Below are 8,284 nucleotides of genomic sequence, written 5' to 3'. Positions count from 1 at the left end.
GAACCCATGCTGAATATTGGGGTTGGGGTTTCCCCTGATATCTGACAACTTGATTTATTTGTTTGCCTCTTTTATTAGCTTTTGTTCATGCACACAGTTGACTCTCCCATTTAAACCTTAGTACTGTAGTTCTCAAAGTGGGGTATGGGGACTGACACTCTCAGAGAGTCAGTTAGGTTAAAACTATTTTCATAATAATCCTAATGCAATATTTGCTCTTTTCACTTCATTCTCTTGTGAGTGTAATGTGGGGGAAAATACCATTTGTTCCTCATGAAAATGTGTTACCACATAATGGTTTCATTATTGTTTTAAATGAGTTAATAGCTATTTTTAAAATTTCAGTTTTTGTTTATAACTTAGTAAATATTGAGAGATAAAATCCAAACGAAAAAAGCTCTTTGGGGATCTTCAGTAGTTTTTAATGGTATAAAGAGTTTTTGAAATCAAAAAAAGCTTGAAAATCATTGCTCTTGTCTATCTGCTGGGCATAAGAACTCCTGTTGACCACATTTGATACCAGAGGATTAGACAATGAATTGGAGTTGGTCTTCTTTGAGTGATAAATTGTCTTGATTGCAAAAATCATCTACATCAAGATAAACTATAGCTTTTGGCCAGAATGTCATTTAGAAATGCAACAAATGTTAATACAGGATTTCTTTTTGTTTTTCTTGGTGATGTGTAATGGAAATAAACACAATCCTAATAAAAGGAGAAGCATAAACACGGAAAGGATTTGGAAGAGTGTCTAGCATAAGAGTAAGCCCTTAACACAGGTAGTGATTATTACTATTTTATTATTACCCTATTACAGTTGCTATTCAGTTATTTATTCAACAAGTATTTATTGAGTACTATATGCCAGGCTTAATGATCTGCATTGGGGATTCAGTGATGGGCAAAACACAAACAGTTCTGCCTTCAAAGACTTTATAGTCAAGTGGGAGAGGCAGTGGAATCATCACATAAAAATTCTAATTACAAATCGTGGTAAGCAAACGAAGTCATAGAGGTATAAGTAGACCAAGATTAGATCTGATTTTCAGAGTCAGTAAAAGCTTCTCTGAAGAAGTCCCAGTTGAGCTGCACTGAAAACTGGGTAGGAGGAATTAAGGAGACATAAAGAGTAGCACACTCAGCATGTTTAAAGACCCTTCAGTAGAAAGAGAATGATGAGGGGGCCAATGTGGCTGAAACCCAAAGACTCAGGGCTAGAGTGGTAACTCTTTAATGGCAAAAACCACAATTATGCTTGCACCAACCTAGTAATAGTAGTAGTAGTAGTAATAGTAGTAGTAGTAGGTTAGATCCCAAGTCATTTGGGGATTTTAAGGCTTTGTCAAGGATTTTACACACATATCACATATCAGTGGGCAGCCATGGAAAGCTTTAGGAAAAGTGTGACAACCTTAGATTTGTATTTTCAAAAGATAGCTGGAGTGTAGTGAGGCAAGGCTGACAAACAGGGAGATTATTTACAGGGCTTTGGCAGTATCCAGGTGAAGGATGGTGGGAGCCTGGACCAGAGTAATGGCAGTAAAGACCCAAAGGAGTGGATGAATTTGGGATGTATAATATTTTGGAAGTAGGGCCACAGGACCTGGTGATTAATTGAAAGCTTAACTAGAACAAGAACTGCACAAAGTCGAAGGCTTTTCCCAGCAAGATTAGCTAATGGGTTATTGGTAAGTTGCAAAATCTCCCCCATTCTCCCTTGGCAAAGATTCAAAAGTCCTGGTGATACTCAGGGCCGACAGATTACTTAGGCAGCACAAAGCCAGTGCACAAGGCCATCGCGTGTCTTAACATCAAAGACTTTATTCCCTGGAGGTCAGCGGACTGGAAGCACAACGTTTCCTGGGCAACGCCATTGTCGCAGCTCCAGGCAGGGGAAAGATGACTAAAGACAATGCTGGGAGAGAACTCCGCAAGAGAGGGAGAGTGAGCTAAAATGGGCAACTCGCCCTGAGGCTCCAGCCATCACAGGTGATTTGAGGACTCAGCACGAGGCGAGAGTATGGGCTGGGAAGAGCCACAAAACCCACCTGTGATTGGCTGGACAGGAGTATTGGTCGCTTGTGATTGGGTGAGGCTGAGACATAGAGCTGTGTTTTGAACCGCATAGGGTTCTGGGTAGCAAAGGCCTTGCAAGGGTCTTAACCGAAACAGGGAGCGGGAAGGTCGCCAACAAACGGCGGAGCTCACAATCCAGGCCGGGGCATCCCCCAACCCCCATGGAGAGAACTAGGCAGGAGCCGCTGCCTCAGCCGCTCCCCTTGAGTCCGGCTCTGTCCCTGTTGCTGGTTGAGGGCACTTCCTTTTGGGCAGCGGCTGTGGAGACCCCTCCGTCACTGCCCACGCCATGCGCGGCCGCCATCGCTACTGTGGCCTCCTAGTGTAGGGAGGCTTTGGTACCCTGTGCTGCCCAGCGGCTGCTGGAGGTGAAGCTGGAGAAGGTGTTGCTGCTACCACGGCCCCACGCTCTAGACAAGGGCGCCACTTTCCCAGCTGCAGTTCAGGCCTGTCCTGCGGCCCCTGCCGCCCGCCGGCCACGTCCGAGGGCGCCCCCTGCAGGCCCAAGTTGCCCGGTGCAGCCCCGGGCGCTGCACGTCAAGGCCAAGAAGCAGGAGCTAGGGCCTTGCCTGGACCGGTCGGTGGGGCGTCGGGGGGCCGTCGACACCGGTCCTAGAGCCTCCATTGCGGTCAAGTTGGAAGGCCTCAGGCTGGCCGTCGACTATTCCGAGGGAACGAGAAGGGCAAGCTGGAGGAGGAGGATGCAAGGTGGGGAAGGCAAAAGCCCGGCGGCCATCCGAGAAGGTGTGATCAAAATGGAGGAACCTGAGAGACTCCTCGAGGACTGCAGGCTTGGCGCGGAGCTCGCGTCCAATGGCCGGTTTCGTGGCAGTGCGGGGGTCATCTTGGCCCCAACGTCCGGTGCCTTTGGGCCGCACCAGCAAGACCTCAGGATCCCTTTGACTCTCCACACGGTCCCCCCTGGGGCCCGGATCCAGTTTCAGGGAGCTCCGCCTTCAGAGCTGATAAGATTGACCAAAGTCCCCCTTACACCAGTGCCTATTAAAATGCAGTCCCTACTGGAGCCTTCTGTAAAAATCGAAACGAAAGATGTCCCGCTCACCGTGTTGCCCTCAGATGCAGGTATTAGACAGCAGGGGAGTCGGGTTTTCGAAACTGCACCTGTGTTGCCCTATAGGGCATGTCAGCAGTTTTCAAGTCTGAACTACAAAAGTAAAGTCATGGAACTGATTCTTTTCAGGACAGAGTCTGCACAGGTATCACTTCTGATCGACTTGTATATATAGCAGTAAAATACACCAACGCCTTCAAAATTCTGAAGTATTTTTTTTAAAAGTCGAATTTAAGGCCTAGTGTTTAGATAGGACTAATTTTTGTGCACAAAAAGAGAAGTATTCTTGATAGACATTTGCCTGGTCCTCTAACTAGAAATTGGGGCCTTTAGTTTCCCTGCTCTGTTAAGTCGCTTCCATGGCGAGGTGTACCCTTGGGCCAAGTGACAGGATGAAGAGAGAAAAAAGGCAATCAAGATTTTCCTCTTCCACTTTTCAGAACGCAGATCCTTTGGTCAGATAAAAGGATTCTGCTGTGTCAGAGTTTTTAAGTGCTTTTCTGGCTACTACTGATAATGCTGCTACCAAAAAAACCATTATTTTTTCTTTTTTTTTTTTTTTTGTTGAGACGGAGTCTCACTCTGTCGCCAGGCTGGAGTGGCGCAATCTTGGCTCACTGCAACCTCCGACTCCCTGGTTCAAGCGATTCTCCTGGTTCAGCCTCCCGAGTAGCTGGGATTACAGGCACGTGCCTCCAAGCCCAGCTAATGTTTGTATTTTTAGTAGAGACTGAGTTTCACCGTGTTGGCCAGGATGGTCTCAATCTCCTGACCTCCTGATCCGCCCACCTCGGCCTCCCAAAGTGCTGGGATTACAGGTGTGAGCCTCTGTGCCTGGCCAAAAAAAAATTATTTTTTCTAGAGGCCGAGTCTCACTTTGTTCCTCAGGCTGGTCTCAAACCTCTGGCCTCAAGTGATCCTCCTGCTTCAGCCTCCCGAAGCGCTGGGATTACAGACATGAGCAACTGCACCAGCCTTGTTAATATTTCTTTTTCAGAGTCCTCGGCTGGCTGCTTCATGCAGCCTGTCCAGGGCTTTCAGTTTCAGCCAGTGGGAGAGACAGACTATGCTGACTCTATCTTAGTTAGAACCGGAGCCCCAAGAAATTTATTTATTTATTCATTTATTTTTTGAGACGGATTTTCTCTCTTTTTTGCCCAGGCTGGAGTGCAACGGCGTAGTCTCGGCTTACAGCAACCTCTGCCCTCTGGGTTCAAGCGATTCTCCTGCCTCAGCCTCTTGTGTGGCTGGGATTACAGGCATATGCCACCACGCCTGGCTAATTTTGTGTTTTTAGTAGAGACGGGGTTTCACCATGTTCACCAGGCTAGTCTTGAACTCCTGACATCGGGTGATCTGCCCACCTCTGCCTCCCAAAGTGCTAGGATTACAGGCACAAGTCACCACGCCCGGCTGAAATTTATTTGTTTATTTAGAGATGGTCTCACTGTCTTGTCCTGGCTAGAATCATGTAGTATGATCACTGCCTGCTGCAGCCTCAACCTCCCAGGCTCAAGTGACCCTTCCACCTTGGCCTACTGAGTAGCTGGAACTTAAAGGCACTGGCCACCCTGCTCAGCTAATTATTATTTTTTTATATCTTTTTACATATTTTTTGTAGAGATAGGGTCTCACCGTGTTGCCCAGGCTGGTCTCAAATTCCTGGGCTCAAGTGATCTGCCTGCCTTGGCCTCCGAAAGTGCTGGGATTATAGGTGTGACCCACCACACCTGGTCAGAAATTTATTTTACATGCTGATGTTTAGAAAAGGGAAAACAAATATAGTCCAGCCGCAATATCCCCATCCTCCTAACCTAGTCAACATCTTAGTACTGTGATACATTTCCTTCCCCCTGAGCATTTTTTTCACAGTTGAGAAAACATAATTTTCATTCCTCCTTTTCAAAGTTTTAATTACTTTTTTAAAAGATTTTTATACAAAATAGAGATGGGGTTTTGCTATGTTGGCCAGGCTTGTCTTGAACTCCTGGGCTCAAGTGATCCTTTTGCCTCGGCCTCCGAATGTGCTGGGATTACAGGCCCGAGCCACTGGGCCCAGCCATTGCTCTTTGCTCCTTTTTAAATCTCTCTCTTCTTTTTTTTTTTTTTTTGAGATGGAGTCTCCATCTTTCCCCCGGGCTGGAGTGCAGTGGTGCAATCTCGGCTCACTGCAAGCTCTGCCTCCTGGGTTCACACCATTCTCCTGCCTCAGCCTCCTGAGTAGCTGGGACTACAGGCGCCCGCCACCATGCCCAGCTATTTTTTTTGTATTTTTAGTAGAGACAGGGTTTCACCGTGTTAGCCAGGATGGTCTCGATCTCCTGACCTTGTGATCCGCCCACCTCAGCCTCCCAAAGTGCTGGGATTACAGGCATGAGCACCGTGCCCAGCCTAAATCTCTTTTTAAATATTCAGAATTGGACATGGTGTGACCAGGATTTCATATCCTAAGTGGGAGAGGTTAAGGTTGAGGGCTCTTGAGAGGGTCCATGGCCTTTTCCCAAACAGTTCACTCTGTTCTTTTGGACTCAGAGTAGAGTGGCCTTTTACTCGGACAACCCAGAAAGAAGGTCTGCGGAGGCTTGAATGCAGTCCTATAGTAGGGGAGAATGAAATAGCCCCACGGCCTAACAGCCTGGCTTGGAACAGGGATTCTAGGCCTCTACTTGATTTCATGAATCTTTAACTTTTCCACTCCAAAAGTGAGGAATCACTTTCTTTCCAAAGTCAATGGTTTGAGAAGTTTCTGTGAAGTTTATAATACCCTGTCAGATAAACAGGGACATGCTGTTGGCCCTGAGGATTTCTCAGAATGACCTCTGTTGAAATGGTGATGTCATTACGAATCCCAGGGGCAGGTAACTCTTCATCTTGAAGCACGCAGCCCTGCTTTCCTATCCTGGAATGTTAAATCCAAATTCCCTTAGAGGCCAAGCGCAGTGGCTCATTTCTGTAATCCCAGCACTTTGGGTGGCTGAGGTGGGAGGATCACTTGAGCCTAGGAATTTGAGACCAGCCTGGGTGTAGGGAAAAGAAAGAGAGATCAGACTGTTACTGTGTCTGTGTAGTAAAGGAAGACATAAGAAACTCCACTTTGATCTGTACTAAGAACGTTGTTTTGCCTTGAGATGCTGTTAATCTGTAACTTTAGCCCCAACCCTGTGCTCATAGAAACATACGCTGTATGGAATCAAGGTTTAAGGGATCTAGGGCTGTGAAGGATGTGCCTGGTTAACAGTATGTTTACAGGCCATATGCTTGGTAGAAGTCATCGCCATTCTCCATTCTCCATTAACCAGGGGCACAATGCACTGCGGAAAGCCGCAGGGACCTCTGCCCAAGAAAGCCTGAGTATTGTCCAGGGTTTCCCTCCACTGAGACAGCCTGAGATACGGCCTCATGGGAAGGGAAAGACCTGACTGTCCCCCAGTCCGACACCCGTAAAGGGTCTGTGCTGAAGAGGATTAGTATAAGATGAAGGCCTCCATCTCCTGCACGTCCCTGGGAACGGAATGGTGTGAAACCTGATCGTACATTCATTCTATTCTGAGATAGGAGAAAACCGCCCTGTGGCTGGAGGCAAGATATGCTGGCGGCAATGCTGCTCTGTTACTCTTTGTTATACTGAGATGTTTGGGTGGAGAGAAGCATAAATCTGGCTTAGGTGCACATCCAGGCATAGTACCTTCCCTTGAACTTATTTGTGACACAGATTCCTTTGCTCATGTTTTCCTGCTGACCTTCTCCCCACTATCACCCTGTTCTCCTGCCTCATTCCCTTTGCCAAGATAGTGAAAATAGTAATCAATAAATACTGAGGGAACTCGGAGACCTGTGCTAGTGCAGGTCCTCCATGTGCTGAGCGCCGGTCCCCTGGGCCCACTGTTCTTTCTCTATACTTTGTCTCTGTGTCTTATTTCTTTTCTCAGTCTCTCATTCCACCTGACGAGAAATACCCACAAGTGTAGAGAGGCTGGCCCCATTCACCTGGGCAACATAGGGAGACTGCTTCTCTACAAAAAGTTAAAAAAAAAAAAAAAAAAAAAAAAAAAAGCCCAGCATGGTGGTGCATACCTGTAGTCCCAGCTATTTGGGAGGCTGAGGTGGGAAGATCACTTGAACCCAAGGAGGTTGAAGCTGCAGTAAGCTATGATGGCACCACTGCACTGCATCCTGGGCAACAGGGTCTCACTCTGTTGCCAAGGACACAGTGCAGTGGTGCCTCAATAAATAAATAAAAACAGGGAAAAAAAAAGTCCTAAGAATCCATTAACCTCCACCTCTGAATTGTAGCCCAATATCACCTAGGAAGGAGCTTGGGATGAATATTGAGAGGTGTGGATTCTCATCCTGACTCTTCCACCACTTGACTTTGACTTCAGGCAGACCCTGGAATTTTTCTGAAATTCTGCCTACTCTGTAAAATGGGAATCACAGTGCCATCTGTGCATAGGAATGCACCCCACAGACCTCTAATTACAGAAAGCAAAATTGACTATGGGCTCCCAGCTGTTGCATTGTGAAATCCATCATCATGTTTATGCTGAGACCAGATTTCCTTCAAGCTTTTTCTAGCTAGTTCCTGGGCAGAGAAGGGATACTAAGGCAGGCCCATTTCTGGGAGACATGATAGACTTGCCCTTGGCCAAACATTTGTAATGACTGTTCCCAAAGGAAAAAAAAAAAAGGATGTTTTGTTGACTGAGCTGGGCAATGCCAGGCTGGTGGCTTCCTTTTTTCTGTTTCTGTTTTTTTCTTTTTTTTTTTTTTTTTGAGATAGGGTCTCACTCTGTTACCTAGACTGGAGTGCAGTGGTGCAGTCACAGTTGCCACCTCAGCCTCCCAAGTAGCTGAGACTACAAGCGTGTGCCACCACACTCGGCTAATTTTTTTTTTTAAGTGACAAGAGCGAAACTCTGTCTCAAAAATAAATAAATAAATAAAGTTTTGCACATATTTTATGAAGCCCATAAAGGGCATCTTAAAGGTCTATGCTCTTAGAACATTTCTGGAAGGATACGCAGAAATGGTTATTGCTGTGGCCCTGGAGTGCAGGAGGGGAATTTTCCTTTATTGAATACCCTTTAATCTATAGTGCATGTATTATGATTTTAAAGTTTTTAAACTTGTTAGTTA

At 46.4% G+C, this 8,284-nt stretch overlaps 1 pseudogene; it reads left to right on the top strand.

The window, feature by feature from the left end:
- Window positions 1–2,237: 2,237 nt before the first annotated feature.
- LOC123573902 (transcription factor SOX-30-like) lies at window positions 2,238–3,323 on the top strand (annotated as a pseudogene).
- Window positions 3,324–8,284: the final 4,961 nt, after the last annotated feature.

The sequence above is a fragment of the Macaca fascicularis genome, chromosome 6 (genome assembly GCF_037993035.2).
Source record: "Macaca fascicularis isolate 582-1 chromosome 6, T2T-MFA8v1.1".
NCBI lineage: Eukaryota > Metazoa > Chordata > Mammalia > Primates > Cercopithecidae > Macaca > Macaca fascicularis.
This window is presented reverse-complemented; position numbering and strand designations above follow the sequence as displayed.